This window comes from Zalophus californianus, chromosome 3 (genome assembly GCF_009762305.2).
Source record: "Zalophus californianus isolate mZalCal1 chromosome 3, mZalCal1.pri.v2, whole genome shotgun sequence".
Lineage (NCBI taxonomy): Eukaryota > Metazoa > Chordata > Mammalia > Carnivora > Otariidae > Zalophus > Zalophus californianus.
This window is the reverse complement of record NC_045597.1, coordinates 54,803,459-54,821,009: the sequence shown is the minus strand read 5'-3', so window position 1 is coordinate 54,821,009 and position 17,551 is coordinate 54,803,459.

Below are 17,551 nucleotides of genomic sequence, written 5' to 3'. Positions count from 1 at the left end.
CTTGCACATGTTGGAGCTCCCGGGTTGGCTCATGACCATGCCCTTGCTAAGATTGCTACAGCGCTTTCAGGACAAAGCCACCTTGTTTCAGTTCAGTTGGGTGCATGTTTTTAATGGCTGGAAGAGTTTCCTGGCAGGGAAGAAACTACACGAGTGATAATATCTAACATTTCCTATGCACTTCCTGAAGAGCCAGACCTTGCCAAGTATTTTCCCTATACTTTCTCACTTCTTACACAACCCTACAAGTCCACGGACCCTGGGAACAGACCAATCCCAGGCCCTCCACTTACTACTTTAGTGATCTGTCTCTTTTCTAATCCACAAAATGGGAATAGCAATAATGTTTATTAGACACGATTATTTTGAGATGAGATGATACGATCCATGTTAAAAGCACTGGGCCCATGGTTGTCATGTAATAAATGCCAGCTACCACTATATCTCTGTACGCCATTGAGACAACAGGTTTATGAAAGTTAAGTAACTTGCCCAAGGAAGGTCAAGATGATGAGCAAATAGTCCCTGCTTCAGATAATTTGGAGTCTTCTCCGAGATACTTAAATACTGCTGACCATGGTAACTCTGGATGAACACAAGAAGCCATTGAATTGAGAGGACATGTGGACAATCTTTCCAGGTAATTTTTTTTTCTTTTTAATTATTTTAAAATCTGAAAAAAATTCAAGTATTACGATATCAGAGGCATATAGAGAAGAGTTGGTCTTTTTCATTCCTGACCTAAGTTCAAAGCAAACACTTTGTGTCTTTCTATGTAAATTCAAGCATGTATGCATAATGGATTTTATATATGCACATGTATGTATGTTTATTTATGTATAATTATGCTTTTTACAAAATCCTTTTAATCCCCCTTTAAAAATCTCAAATAGTACCATTTTATTCAATATGATTTGTACCTTGTTTTTGTTTTTTTTCACTTGATAGTATATCATGGAGGCTGATCTACATCATTATATCTAGACCTATTACATTCTTCTAAAATGGTTGCATGGTATTCCACTGTATGGAGATATAATAATTGATTTAACCAACCTTTTATTGATGGATATTTAGATTATTTCCAGGTTTTTTTTTTTTTTTGCTACTATGAATCAATCAACAGTCTTGTATATCTTTTTGCAAATATGCATGCATATATCTGTTGGAGAACTTGCTAGAAGTGTAATTACTGGACCCAAAATTATGCACCTAAATGTGTAATGGATATTGCCAAATTATCCTCCAGAGAAGTTATATCAATGTATACTCCTTCCATAATGTATATGGGTGTGTTCAGTCTATTATTTCTTAGTTGTATGGCATTGGGCAAACAATCCTAGGTAAGTAGCATTGCTTCTTTTCGTTTCTTTATATTTACTAGTCAGATTGAGTGCTATGCTAATGTGGCCAAGGCCATGAATTTGTCCACTAAGTAGTTAATGAGCTTTGCTAGCTCTTTAATCAAGGTTAGTTCTTTCTGTGGTCTGTGATTCCCAATAGGGACTAGAGGAGAAAATGGACAGATAGGCAATATTCTTGACCATTTCTGGATTTAAAGAGTGTACCTTTCTAATGGTGAATTATTGAAAGACTTAAATTTAAAAAAATGATAATATTGCTCTGTTTTCTAAGCTTCATTATTTGTCGGGAGGCATTTATATTTAGTATAATGCTCTAAACAATTTAGAGAAAGAGGACTTATATTTATGAACAATACTTATTGCACAGAAATTGCTTTTCATAAACTATTAGCTCCTTCGTGACATAGACCATGGATATTCTTCATGGCATTCCCAGGGGCTATCATAAAGGCAAACATTAGGTATTCAGTGGATACTGAATGAAAGGATAGTGGAAAACTGAGAGGATTTGGGGGGTATGGATATTAATTACAATAAATATCTATTCAGTGTTTTATCTCGTTTGCATTTCATTCACTCAGAGTGCAAGTCAACTTGTGTTAGGTGCACAAAACAGGTTCCTACTCTGAGTTGTGACCCCGCTGTCCTAGACAGATAACAATGTAAGCCCTCACTTAATTGTCTTTGCTGCTTTTCTTTGATCTAAATTAAAAGTTAAATTACCATTTTAAATAACATTCATGTTTTCCTCATCCAATTCACTTATTCCTTTTTACAGTTGTTATTATTATTATTATTAATCTCTGCCAGGTCTGATTTAAAGAAAAGTCCAGCCTTTTCAATAACTGCATCCCAAAGTCACTTGAAAGGAGCCTTGTGAATGATCAGGAATGCTGTTGGCTTTTCTGAATGTCAGCACATTAAACGCAGGATCCCAGCTTCTGGAAACCTGTCACATCTGATATACTTTAAAAGGATTTTGCAAAGAGCTCATTGGCAATGATATGTGTGGATTAGGAAACTATCTGCGGAAGGCCCGGATGTTTGCATGGAGCTATTTTCTCTGAAACCACAGCAGCTTTTAATCCCACCACGTCCCTGCCTGCTTTTGTCTCTGGAGGGCCCTGGGCCGCGGTGGTGTCCTCGGCTTCATCTGGGTGGAAATACAAGCCAGGCAGGGGCTGCCCTCAAGTTGTTGAATATCCCAAGTGTAATCTGGACCACGATTAGGAAAGGGGTACAAGAAGAAGAGGAAGCTTTGCAGGGGACCCCTCTCTGGGGCGCGGCGGAAGCATTAGAACCACCGTGTCACCTGGAAGTTAAGCCTAGGGCCACAGGCAGTGTCACTCTCCCACACCCACATGCACACCCATTTCATCCAGGAGCAGAAATCGAGAAAAAGCCAGTCTGGGGGAGGAAAGGAAGTGATTCAGAGTATGTGGCAATCATCATCAGCACTAAGCGGATTTGCAGGAATTCCTCTGAGCGAGCTACTGGGTGTGTGGTTTAAGCTGCCCTTTGACTCCAGAGCCCTTTGTCCAAGTGTGACAAAATACCAGCAGAGAGTGACAAGAGCCGCAGCATCACCCTTGGGTCCGGCCGAGGGGATGGTGTGGATTCTTTCTGACGGATAGGCCGAGAGTTCTGTTGTCCAGTTTGCAAGGCGTTTTACCGGGCTTAATTAGTCAATCCCCACACCACTATGGGGAGGTAGGTCAATGTTATTATTATTCCAGGTTTACAGCTGAGAAACTAGCACACAGTTGGTGACTGCTACAGAATTTCTCTATGGGACAACAATCTGGTCAGAAGGGGGTTGGGGCGGATGGTGGTAGGAATGCGTCCTGCAGTCCTGTTTGCCAAACATTTTATAGACAACTGAGAAAACCCCAGACATGCCCAACCTGCACCGCTAGCACTCCCATTGGCCACAGTGACGGCCGTGACTTTGCCAGTGGGGGGTTCTCCTGGTACACCCGTGGTGGCATCGGGTCGGGGTTCGGGTGGCCGGGCCTCGCCACTCTTTGTCAGAGATCCCCATTTCACAGCCCATGATCCCACCTCCTGCATGGACTCATGGGACTCTGGGGTTGAAAAGGGCCTTGGAGATTATCCAGTTCAACTCCCCCCTTAATGGGGATGCAAAGCAGACGTCAAAAAAAGGAAAATTCATCATGATGGGTGCCCTGTAACTGAGGCAGGTAATTTTCATGTGCAAAAACTGTACCCAAAGAATTTAAGCATATGTGTGTGTGGGGGGGGGGCGGTTGGAGCTCATTTCTGTTCATTTGGACAATACGTAAGGCACATCGTATAAATAAACTACTTCATTTGGACACGGCTAGTCATCATTCCCTAGTAAAAGCCATAAACAGAGTTCGGCAATGAAAGGAGCAAAGTCCAGAAGGAAGGAAATGTGACCGATGGGCTGAAGGCTTTGCTGCTCCTTTGTTTTGAAGGAAAACAAATATGTTTCTTTCAGATCAATTGCAGTTAATGTTAGCGTCTCTGTTTTTTAATAAGAAAACTTCACAATTTTACCGGCAAGCCTAGTTCTCCAGGAAACTCCCACAATTGTTTTCCACCTACATGTCTTCCCTGGTCACTTAGTGCCTTGGTGCCCCTTTTGTGGATTATCTTTTGTTATAATTGATATTCTGCCAGTGTGTCCACATGGTTCGTATTTGCATGATCTGTGTTCTCTTTCTCTGGTCACCTTCCCTGCACTGCGGTTCACAGCATTCTGCACAGTTGCTGTTTCAAAGGCACTGACATGCAGGCAGCATACTTCCGATCAGCAAAGTCGGCCTATGTTAAAAACAGCATTGCCTGAATGTGCATCCCGCATTTGAACTCCATGCAGTAGAAAGGGCTGCACGTTTATACTGCTACCTGCCGAAAGAGTAGGTTGGGCTTAAAAGAACAATTCATCTAGTTCATTCTACAGCTCTGTTAATCTGAGAAGCAGGACCCTACTCAACTCTATCTACAGTAAACCACAACTGATTTTTTTTTTTTCCCCAAGGCTCTAAGTTGCCTCTGTGCTCATGGCTCCGTGAAGAGCTCATGGAAGGGCAAGGTCAGTCCGGGTGTTTCTCCCGATGGCTAAGAATGCCAAAGAGGCAGAGCCCATTTACCTGCCTGTGGTCTGTATTGGCTCCTGCTGCTTCTTTCACCTTCCTGAGATGCTCAGACCTGAGCAGCCCATGGGAAGCTCTCAGTGTGTGGCCGTGTGGCTTTGTGGCCTCTGTGCTTGGTGTGGTCCACATCCTCCTGCTTTGCTCCAGTGAGAGTCAGGGAGAAGGTGTCATGTCATGACTGCTATTTTATCCTTTTTCCTCCCCTGCCTAAACCCACAGAGTCTAATCAGTACCCAACAAGCTTTATTACAGACTTGGCTTTCTCGGTGACAACTTAATGAAAAGGGACCTTAACTCCCCTTCTTGTTTCTCTCCATCCATTCCTCTGACTTGGACTCCACCCCGCAGGAACTCACTCCGACAAATGGTATGGTTGGCTTTCTCCATCCCTGGCCTGTAGGGATCTGGAAATAATTGACTCGTCTGACACTTCTTTCCAGAGCTGAACTTGTCTAAGTTAAATTGTGGTTTCTTCTGCTTCACTGGCTATTTGTTTTCTTAGCTCTGAAATGTGCTTCCGCCTCGCCACCCCCTCCGTCCTGTGTGTCTTGTTTATCCAACGTGGGCGGTTGCCAATTTAAAAGAAAGAAAATGACCGGGTAGGGCTCTGAATAGTTTAGGAGCGGGAGGGAGGGGACAGGAGGGCAGAGAAAGAGGGACTGGGCCACTTGGAAAACTTTCGGCTGAACAGGGCCTTGCCAGCCAAAGATCCTTGATAGAGGTCTGCAGAGTAGACCGGCTAAGTGCTGTCTCACGCCCATAGGAGCCCTCTTGTGAAATATAGATTTTTTTCCTCCCACTGTCTACCAACTACCAATTCTTTATTAGTTTTTTTCCTTAGGACTCTCTCTTTCTTTCTTGGAAAGGATTTTCATTTTATTGTTATTTCAAGGGGCTGGGATGGTTTACCTAACATTAAAAAAAAAAAAAAAACTGTGGGAAAATATACATACCATCAAATTTAACCATTTTAGAATGTACAATTCAGCGGCATTGAGTACATTCACAATGTTATGTAACCATCACCACTATTTCCAGAATTTTCTCATTATCCTAAACAGAAACCCTGTACCCACTAAGCAAGAACTCCCCATTCCCCTTCTCCCAGGCCTCTGGTAACTTCTATTCTATTTCTGTCTCTGTGAATTTGCCTATTCCAGGTACTGAAATGTAGTTTTGAAGTCTTAGTTTCCTTAAAGAGGTAATAATTGGCTTCAAGCCTCAATGCGCTTCTCTTAGATTGCTGAATGACCATCTGGCAGGCTGAGTGGTTCCTTGAATAATCCAGGAGCCGGTAGCGCACCTGAACTACTCACATGATGGCTCCTAGTGAACAGTTTCACTTTTCTTCATCTTATGCTCTTCAAAAGCCTTACTGTGTCCCTCCCCTTCAGTTATTATATTTAAAAATAGTTTACTAAAAACCGGTTTGTCATAAAAAGGTGGCAGTTGCCCCAGTCACTGTAATTAGGAGAAGAGTCTAGATTCTAGGTTTTGAAACAAATATCTTTTATTCCTTTTTTCAAATTGTGTGCCTGGGTGGCTCAGCTGGTTAAGCGTCTGCCTCTGGCTCAGGTCATGATCTCAGGGTCCTGGGAGCGAGCCTCGTGTCGGGCTTCCTGCTCAGCACCGAGTCTGCTTCTCCCTCTCCCTCTGCTCTCCCCCTGCTCATGCTCTTTCTCTCAAATAAATAAAATCTTAAAAAAAAAAAAAATAAAATCGTGGTACAAAATATATGTAACATAAAATTTACCATTTTCACCATTTTTAAGTGTGCAGTTCTGTGGCATTAAGTACATTCCCACGGTTGTGCTCCAACTCGCTATTTGCCTCCAGAACATCTGGATTTTCCCAAACTGAAACTCTGTCCCCATTAAAAACAACTCCGCATCTCCCCCTTCCCCAGCCCCTAGTAACCACCATTCTATTTCCTGTCTTTATGAATTTGCCTGTCATTCTATTTCCTGTCTTTATGAATTTGCCTGTTCTAGGTGCTGCATATAATTCCCTTTAATTGACTCAATGTCTATAAATCCTGCTCAATAGCAGCAATGGGATTTCACATCAAGGGGAAAGGGAGTTGTTAAACTTCTGGTCTTTATTTCAGGCATCTGTTTTCACACAGGTGGACCTGGAGAGATTTACAACTGGGTTCCTTGTTAAGAGATTGGCTTTTTGAGATTCGGTTACAGTGATAAGGAAACCACTTTAGCAAATGTTGCCCATATTGGGTTAGTTTCTTCTTAGGAAATAGGAATCACATGTTTCTTTGGCTACAGGTGGGGCTTGCAGATTTCTAAAAGGGAAATTACTTCCTTGAGGGACTGTTGACTTAGTTAACGGTGGTTGAAGGGTGGCCCTTGGGGTGCATTCAGAACACTTTCAAATTCCTCTGGGATAAGAGTGTAAATAAAACTTATTCTTGTGGCATGGGAAGGAGAGCTTCTAGAACTGGAACAGGCCACTCAGGTAACCACCTCAGCCTTGTGTGTAGAGAAGTTGTCACTTCTTTTCATTTTTTGGCGAGATAGAGGAAGGCTAGAGGAAGGGATATGAGTTTGTTTTCTGCCGTCTTGGTCCAGAAAGGTTCAAGACAAATGTGCAGGCGTAATTAAAGATAAACAGAAGAGCAAGAGCACAGAAGGATCCCTCTGTGTAGCATGCTCAGGACCCATGTTTCCCCGTGAAGCATTTTCTGGAACTTTTCTGTAACAATTCAGCCTGTAACTTTTCCTTCTCTGAAACCCTCCCACTCTTTTCCAAGTCACTCAAACTGCAGTACAATTGTCTTAAAAAATTCTTTACCCGTGTTTAAAGCCTGACATACTTCCCAGCGGGTCAGAGAGCAAACTCATCGACGACAAGAATCGGGTGTTTACCATTGCATCTGATCTTGGACAAGCTTTTATTAACCACTGAACATAGCCCTTTGCCCACAGGCAGCCATCAATCACAATTTGGTGAGATTCTTACTAGAAGGGAAAATATCTTTATTTGGCTTTCTAGGCTTTGTTTCTGTTTCTGACTTTTCATTCTTTGCCTACAACTTCCCCCTTTTCTCCTTCACATTAGTGAGAATTCCCTCTTTTCCTTCTGTGCTGCCTAAGGCGGGAGCCCATGAGCTTTCAAGGGCAGTGGAAAAAACACTGGATTTGGAACCAGAAAATACGGGTTTAGGTCCTGAAACCCTATGTCCTGGGCAGGCATTTGTGTTCTCCTCTGTAAAGCTAAGCATAACAATACTTCCTCTGTCGGGGAAGAGCATGCTGTGGGGAATAAGCGTGGGGTAGGTGTACAAGTGCGTTGTAACGTGTAATGCTATGTAAGGAGGTTGATGGTTAAGGATGCGGCTTTGGGGGCAGCTTGCCTGCGTTTGACCCTTGGCCATGTCACTTGAACTCTGTGTCTCAGATTCCCGATCTGTAGAACAAAAATGATAATATCTGCCTCACAGGTTTACTCTAAGACTCCAACAATCTTAATATGCGTGCAGACGTGGAGTAAGCGCCATGTGAAATGATGATGATGGTTATGTAATCATAAAGAGTTATTATTACTGAATGCAGATAAATTCTAGTCTGAGACTCAGTTTTATCATTTGTTCTTATCTCCCACCCCAGTCTGCAAGGTGTTTCCCCTTGGATATTTTACTATCACTCAAATGTCTTGCCTCAAATGGAATATATAATATTGCAATCCAAGCATCCCCTAAACCTGCACTGCTGTTCAACTCCACCACTGCTGGTGAAGGCCTTGATTCCACTGTATCCTCGTAACGCGAAAGACGTTGTCCCCAGCTTTCTCAGCTGAACCCGAGTATGTTTGAAATAGCACATCCTGTTGATGACTCGGACACGGAGGATAGTGGGGAGAACCGAGTCGAGGAGAACTATGAAAGTATAAACGTGAGTAGCTGGGAACTGAGCACTGTCGATCTGTTAAAGGAGGTGTATGGTACGCATTCACAACCCATGAAGCGCAACACTTGGTTGCCTTCCTGTGACACAGGAGATTCAGCTTGAAAGCACTGACCGCCAGACTCAGTTGGAAATTCTAATTGTTGTCATTCCTGTTGTTTCCCCAGCTTTAAGAGCGACAAACAACCAAGTGTTGTACTTCATAGGTTGTGAATCTCAACACTTTCTGCTCTGAAACCTGTCATAACCTCTGGGCCTCGGTGAGGTCCCCCTGAATGTGTACCATACACCTCCTTTATCAGATTAAATGTGGTGTGGCATGTTGAAGTGTAGGTTGGCATTTACTTGTGCGAGTATTTGATTAGCAGCTGGTGTCCCCTCTGGGGTGTAACTCCATAAAGACAGATACCATATCTGCTATTACCATTTTATCCCCACGACCAAGAAGAAGAAAAGAAATTGTATCAGTTGACTGAATATATGAAAGCCAAAACATACTAATATTAATAGGATTATTTCAAGAGCCACTCAACATCCCATGGAAATTCCAAATTCTAAATCTTTAAATCCCATTTTATTTTTTTATTTTTTTAAAAAGTTTTATTTATTTATTCATGAGAGTCAGAGAGAGAGAGAGAGAGAGAGAAAGAGAGAGGCAGAGGGAGAAGCAGGCTCCCCGCCTAGCAGGGAGCCTGATGCGGGACTTGATCCCGGGACCCTGGGATCATGCCCTGAGCCAAAGGCAGATGCTTAACCATATGAGCCACCCAGGCGCCCTAAACACCATTTTAAAGAGAAAACTTCAGGTCAAATTAAACTCCTATCAGAGTAGTTAAGGGGATAGGCTTAAAGTTCAAACCTTGGCTTTCTACTTACGAGCTGGGAGACCTGGGGCAAGTTACTTAGGTCTCTAAACCTCGACTTTATCAGTTGTAAAACCAGTTTAATAATACTTAATCTCCTCAAGTAGAGTACAACACTCGACACATAGTAGGGCATTCAGTGAAAAGGAGTAATTATTATCAACCAACTGTTTTGACTGGAATTTCCACAGCGTACAAATTAATCTTCTTGTGTCATTCCTGCACATGAAAATAATGAATTAGTGACTAGTGATGGGCCATAACAACGAGCTTGTTGAAGATTAAAATCGCTACATTAAAAACCTTTGGGATCTCACTTTTCTAGTTCAAAAATAAAAACACAGATGTATTCTTGATTACGTATATCCCAATCCTATCTGAGCTGTATTTTAAAAAAATCTACCACGTGAAAAACTTGACACATGTTTATGACAGCATTTTTGAGGCTCAATTTCCATTTTGATGTGTTGTTTCACAGATTGTCTTGCTGACAGTGAGGCGGGATGGAAAAGAAGATATCAAGTTGACATCTTGGAGAGATGAAACTTCAGCTTAATGGGACAGGGCAGTTCACTCAGGGCTGTAAGGACACTGTGAGTGGAGCAGTAATCTCCTCAGTATGTGCCCAGAGACACAGGCGAATTGCCAGGCTGGGATGTGACAACAGTGACTAGGTTGGCTTTGGCTCTCTCACTACACACTGCCAAATGTTTTTGAAGAATTGATCATGTGTGTTCATAAGTTGGAAAGAAAGAAAAAGAAAAGTAATTCCTCTGCTATTGCTTATGAAATAGGTTGAGAGGAGGATCAGAAGAGCAAGAAATCTAATAAAATATTTGGCATGTGAGCCCATTATCACAGATCACAGACTAAAATCTTTGTAAGTGGTTTCTTCTGGGCTGCTCTTAGAGCTGACAGAACAGAAGTTAGACCGAGAACTGGAACATCTGGGTTCTACTCCTAGTCTATAGACTAGCCATATGATCTTAAAAAACCACTTATTTCTAGGCCTCATTTGTTTGATTTGTAAAACAAGAATAATATAATAATATTTATTCTCTTAATTCATGAAATTGTCGTGACAATCACATTAAATGGATGAAAAATCTTTGAAGAATATGAAGCATAATATGTGTTCTTATTATATACATTTCTCCAGGGTTTATTCCTTATTTCCCAATTACATTTTTTTATGTTTCAAAAATTTTCCAAATTTCCCCTCATCTCTCAGAAATGCTTAGCAAATATGTCTGTTGCTTTTTGAAAAGATGAGCTTGGGGCTCGTTTGCAATGGCTACTGTGCACATAACACTTTCTTCTGAGATGCCTGTCTGTCCTTCCAGCAGTCCTGCAGGAGATCCAGAAAGTAGGCTGAAATACACTGACTGATTTTAAAGATAATCTGTCTAGTGCCAGGAGGGAACCTGATTATATTTCTAAGGAGGCTGGGAGGACTGTTTAAAATGAGGTATGTTCTTCTTAGCACTTTTCTTAGGGTTGGCAAAATAGGTTAGCTAATAGCCTAACAATGTACCGATTTATCTTGATTTACACATAATTACCATTTGAAACCCAAAGGTCAGGAACTTCTACAGCAGAACCTAAGACCCCATTGCTATCTTTATGTGGGCTTAAGAAATAACAAAAAAAGGGGTGCCTGGGTGGTGCAGTCAGTTGAGCGCCCAACTTGGTTTTGGCTGGGGTCATGACATCAGGGTGGTGGTCTCAGGGTTGTGAGATCAAGCCCTGCGTTGGGCTCCACAATCAGGGTGGAGTCTGCTTAAGACACTTCTTCTCCCTCTGCACCTCCCCCCAATGCTTGCTCTCTCTCTCTTTCAAAAAAAAAGAGAAAGAAAGAAAAAGAAAGAAAGAAAGAAAGAAAGAAAGAAAGAAGGAAAGAAAGAAGGAAAAGAAGGAAAGAAAGAAAAGAAAAGAAATAACAAAAAATTTATCACCAATTATAATTTTAAGATATTGGAGATTGTTAGCAGGACCTGATTTCAGAGATTTTAAAGTGGGGGAAACAATGTGACTTCGAGTTAATAAAATATGGTATGGTAAGGACATGCCTTCTTCATTAATTTAATCCCCACAACAGACCTGTGAGGAAGATGGTTTTTTTCCTCACTTTACAGGTAAGGAGACTGAGACACAGATAAGTTACTCCACCAAATGATTCTATTTTATTATATTTTTTAAGATTTTTATTTATTTATTTGAGAGAGAGAGAGAGAGCGAGCACGTGCACAAGGGGGGAGGCGCAGAGGCAGAGGGAGAGGGAGAAGCAGACTCCCCGCTGAGCAGGGAGCCCGGGGCTCCATCCCAGCACCCTGGGATCATAACCTGAGCAGAAAGCAGATGCTTAACCAACTGAGCCACCCAGGTGCCCCTCCACCAAATGATTCAAAACTGGAAAATAATAATCCTGGAATTTAGATCCAGGTCTATCTGATTCCAAAGCTTATAATGTCACGTTGGGTTTTGTTGTATGTGGACTTGTCAAGAAGTTTGACTCTCCCTCTGACTATATTGTAAGATTGGAAGATGTTTGGCTGGTGCCTTGTGTGTCCTAGCTGGATGTTCCTCCTTTTAAAATCATGAATCACATTAGACTTTCACGGGATGACTGACCCCAGAATGAGATTAGACTCAAGTGACCATCTTGCTCAGGCATCTGCCTGCAGACGCACTCCTCATGCTGCCCTTGTCAGAGAGGGAGCCATCCGCCAAGGACTCGAGGAGGACACGGTGTGCGGCAGGTGGACTGGAGCAGGCTGCTTTCCAGTACAGGGCTTTTTCAGGATACCATTTCCCTTATCAGTTTGAATGAGAAGTTTGTAAGTTCAGAAATAACAACAATATAGCCAACACCCTGTGTTCACCAGCCAGAAGGAATAGATGCACTGTTTTTTTTTTTATCATACTTGCTTCAGAAATGTCCAAATTCCTTCTGTTCTCTTTCCAGTCCCATTCTGTTTCCCTTCCCCAGACACCACCACCGTCATGAATTTAGTGTGCATCTTCCAATTCATGTCTTTTTGCTTTTCCTACTAACATAGCTTAATAGTGTACTTCAAAAATATTTGCAGAGAGGTGGTGACTGTTATACTTCTCATGCTGTGACTTTTCTTTGCTCATTTCATGTTAGATTCCTAGGATGTAACCATGTTGGTTTATAAAAATCTAGTTGATTAATTTCAACTTCTGCATTGTGTTCCATCCTGTGGATATGGCATGAAATCTATTACTTCCCCTGTTTTTGGCTATCACCTAGAATGTTTTAGTAAACCTTCTTATGTAGCTCCTTGGACACATAAGGGGCATTTCTTCCAGGATCAATACCTGGGATGCCACAGCGGGGTCATAGGTCATGTGCATCTGCAACATTATGAAGTGTTCTCTAATGTTTGAATTAATTTACACTCTTACCAGCCACGTATGAGTATTCCCATTTCCCCCACACCTCCGATAACACTTGGTCAAACTTATCCAAATCTTGCAAATCTGATGAGTGGGATTGTGTGAAGCCTCTCCTGAGGATCTCCTCTCCTGAGGATCTCCTGAGGCTTCACACCATCCACCCTCTATCCTCACCTGAGTGTACGAGGCAGACAGGGAGGGGGTGGGCAGGCCAGGGTGTGGCCTGTGGTGTGTGTGGAGTATATGTCATGCTCTGAGTCTGATGACTGCTTCTGTACCCACATCCTGTTAGTTGACAGGACTATGTGGCCATAACAATATTGGCCCTAATTTTCTTAAGTGTAGTCTTCTTTCTGTTTATTGGTTGGTTACATTCAGGAGCCACTCTTCCTGGTGAGCTTGTGGGACAGAAAATACCTCTAGCCAAAGGCCCTTGGCAGAAAACATTCTGCTTCCCATGTCTCTTGAGAATCTATGTCACACAGTGTCGACGTAGACATGGAAGCCGTGACTTGTTGGCTCTGATTCTCCCTGAGCTTCTCTTCCTTAACTCTTCAAGTTCACTTAAGCATTAGATCCTGGTAGTGTTGAGGAAACTGGGATTTTGGAGCACACATTTGCTTAGACGATCCTGGGAAAGTCAGCTCTCTCTTGAGTTGCATTTTTCATCTGCAAAATGATGACCGTGATAACACCTGCCCTATTAGGTAGGATTAGGTGAGGTAATGTAGGCACACAGTAAGAGCCCATTATATGTTGGCTATTTGTGTGATAACTATTAGATTTATATCTGGGATTACAGGTCACAGTGAACGACATGAGTGCCACAGGATTTGTACTGGTCTCCGAGTTCCCTATATAACGTACTGGGCCATTTGTGTTTTTAACCTGGAATTAGAGAAGGTAAAGTGAAGGATCAAGGGAACGTATTTTATTTGACCTGCAAGATACTATTTCTTATTTTAATTTGATTCAATTTTTAAAACTTTCAATACATATCTTGGGTTCTTGCTTCTCTTAAAAATTTGAAGCTCTGGAGGTGCCTGGGTGGTTCTGTTGGGATCGAGCCCGGTATTGGGCTCTGTGCTCAGCATGGAGTCTGCTTGTCCCTCTCCCCCACCCCCCCGACACTCTCTCTCTCTCTCTCTCAAATAAACAAATAAAACCTTTAAAAATACTGAAGCTCTGGTAATACCGGGTCAGGTGCCTATGTATTTAAGATAATCCCAAGAGGCACACTTTCTCCTGTTTGTCATAGCCCCCATGTCAGCACACTGGATATCTAATTTATTAACACCTCTGCCTGGCCCTGGCGGGGACCTGAATTTCCACTTCCTGCTTTTGTGCTCGCCAGTCTTCAAGTTCCTTCACGATGATTAAGCTATAGTTCTCTGAGCTTCCAGGGATTGGGGTGGGAAAGAGGGAAGAAAGTAGGGTTTGGTGATGGGCCAGCTCGGTGCCAGAACTTTGTGCCCCTCACTTTCCACACACTGTATTATTTAATCTTCACAATAGCTGTGAGGTAAATACTATTATCCTTAAGTACAAATTACAAAATATGTATTACAAATGGTTAAGCAAGCTTGGTAAGTTGAATAATTTGCTCCAGGTCACACCGCTACAGAGAGGCAGGGCTGGTATTTGAGGCCCTGTGGAACTCCTTAGCCTTTTCTGTCTGTTATGTTGTGCGGAAGGAGAGGAAATTAGCTTATGGGAGGCTCTGGTGTCCTTCATGCTAAGGCTCCACCTTGATGTTCTGGCACTGTTACTGCTTTTCAGGTCTGCTCATGGGGAGTGCTGGGGAGGGATCACAGGACGAAGTGCACCTGTGTGAGCCCCTGGGCATTGTTTACTAGCCCCTGATTGGAGCTACGTCCTCCTTCAGTGAGCGGCACCCTGAAGGTCAAGGACCGCACTAGTTGTGCTTCTAACTCTTCAGGGATGGTTTTAAGTTTGTCTGTGCCCCAACATGCTAGGAGGCAGAGGTTTTGAGCTTCAAGAGTCAGGCCACTTATTTTCCTGTCTCAGACTTCCCAGCGCAGTTCTGGAAAGTCGGAGAAAATGTTCGTCTGGGAGTTTGAGCAAGCGGAAACAGGATGTGTTCCCTACTGGAGGTAATTGCATGGCTGGTGGGGTAGTAAATGGTAATGAGGTAGGTGAGGTCACACAACAGAGATGCCTCTGACTGGCTGAGGAATGTTTCTTTTACCTGGATAAATATTTTGCAGCGGTTACCTGGGTGAAAACCAGCTTCCTGTAAAGGGTTGATGTAAAAGCAACAACAACAACAAAGACTCTTGTGGGTTGAGTGCTCTGTACTATGTAATTATTTCTCAACTAAAGATACCAACTCAACTTTATGCAAAGGGAAGGTTCAAACACGATTCTCATTGGCCAAGGAATATTCCAAAGTGTATAACTATTGCTCCAAAGTTTCAAAGTTGAGAACCACTTGTTCCCTTGTTCTTCAAACAGAATTCACAGCTACAGAAACCACCTTAAATTAAAAAAATTTAAAAAAAAGCACCATTGAATTTAGCACTCACAGTTTAGTAGAAAAGCCTTAGGCATCAGAAGACTTAATCCAACATCCCTGGTGAGAGAACTTAACTTTTTTAAGCCTTTGTTTTCTCCCATATAAATGAGATAATAATATGTCAATTTCTACCTGGTGCTATGAAGTTCAAGTGAGATTATGTTCAGTTCATGCAATAACTATTTATTGAATGTTGACCATGTGCCAGGCACTATGCTTGATGCTGGGAACAAAAGATGGAAGGGTCCTTGAGCCTCCGATGCTCCGGGTTTACTGGGGACAGACCCTGTTCCATCCGCTAAAGGATGGCCAGGACACAGGAGTCCATCCTGTGTGACAAGAGCCCACAGAAGGCCACAGCCCCAGTGTGGGATGGCAGTGGCTGGGGGTAGCACTGTTTTGGGTCTGGGAGGTGTACGAGGTTCCACCAGGAACAGACAGGGGATGACAAGGTGGGAAAGAGCCTGTGGGTGTGGAGCAGCATGGGGAGGTGTTCCTCAGCGTCAAGTGGGGCACCAGGAATTGGGGGCGGGGAGATGAAGCTGGGAGGTGGGAGAGCAGGGCAGGGTGGGGCCAGGGCGGCATGTGGGTTTCCTGCTGGGGATGAAGGGCTCCCGCTGGAGGAAGGGATATTGGCCACTGTTGGCAGCAGGAGCAGACAATTTTGCCATCATCAGGTAACGTGGGCCAGTCAACGGCTTCTAGTCATTATGTAAGGCAAATCTCCTCTGGACCTTGACCCCAGCAAATTCTGCTCTTCCAGAGGTGTGCGTCTATCTGAAGTCATTTCTCAGAGCTTTCCATCTGTCCTTCTGATCGCATGCCCCCACCCGCCTTGGGCTCATCCTCAGCCTGGATTTCTGCACCTGCCAGACCTCAGCCTCCTCATTTACAGGGTGCCATGGCATTTCCCCTCTACTTTACGCCCTGGAGAAGTTCCAGGCCCTGGCCTAGGCCTGCCTCTCAGACTATCCCCGGACTCAGCTGGACTTGGCAATTCTGTGGCCCACCAATCGATGTTCCTTGGCCTTGACTTTGCCTCTTCAGTGCAACCTTGGGAGGTCTTCGGTCTCATAAGGGGACGAGAGACAGATTTCCCTGACAACAAATTGCAGAAAGAGCCCGCTGGTCCTTTTCCCTTCCTCTCCCTTCAGGGGTGCTCACGCCCCGGGCCCACTACCATTCCCTGCCTCGATTGTTTGAACTGCTTAGGCAGGCCCGACTCTAACAGCCACGGGGCCAGAGCGAGAGTTTGTGGTGGAGAATCACAGCCCGCACATCTGTGTCCAGAAAGCTCAGCAATGGCGCTAGCAAACTGGTAAATAAAATACATTATGTCTGCCTATCATGCAAAACAGCAACAAAGCTTAAAAATACATGTAAGGCGGGGCGCCTGGGTGGCTCAATTTGTTAAGCATCTGCCTTTGGCTCAGGTCATGATCCCGGGGGCCTGAGATCCAGCAGGGCTCCCTGCTCTTGGGAACCCTGCTTCTCCCTCTCCTCCCTGCTCGTACTCTCTCTCTCTCTCTCTCTCTCAAATAAATAAATCTTAAAAAAATACATGTAAGGCTATAGTGTTTACTTGACCGATAGTTAGCAAAATATTAACGATGACTGAATTTAATTGTTATCGTACATGTCTGGGTGATCTTTTGATGAGCTGGCAATGTTTGGATAAATAATAAGTAGAGGCCTAAATCATAATAAATTATATAATTATTAGATACATTTTATTTTTCTTGCCTTATTTTGGCTCAAGATTTTCATATCACTTATGCTTACTTGATAATAAAGATATGCAGGATTAAAATACATTGTAATTATTTGAAGGTGATGAAGTAAAAAATGAATTGTATTAAATGTGAAAATTTATAATTATTTTATATACAGTTTTAATAGTTATTTTTCTCCTAAAATAGTCACAGTTACCTTTTACAATTAAGAGGCAAATTAAAATTAAGAGGGACTTCAAATCAAAATGTTTTAAATGGAGCTGAGTTTTAATTTAATTTTTCAAATATTTGAGTCCTGTTAAATATTTTATAAAGAAACAAATCTGTTTGTATTTCTAGTGTTATATGTCTCTTTAGTTGCCAACATAAAGAATTGTTATCATGGTTTATGTATGTCATGTGCATATTAATCAACACACAAATTTAAGTGTAATATGAGCTGTTTAATATTGCAAAACGTTTTTCTGTCAGCATGTTGTGAATGCCCTGCTAATTTGCAAGTGCCTGAGAGCACGCACTGGAGCACAAATGAGCCGTCTGGCGCTACTGTGAAGCAATATTTAATTTATGTCATCCAT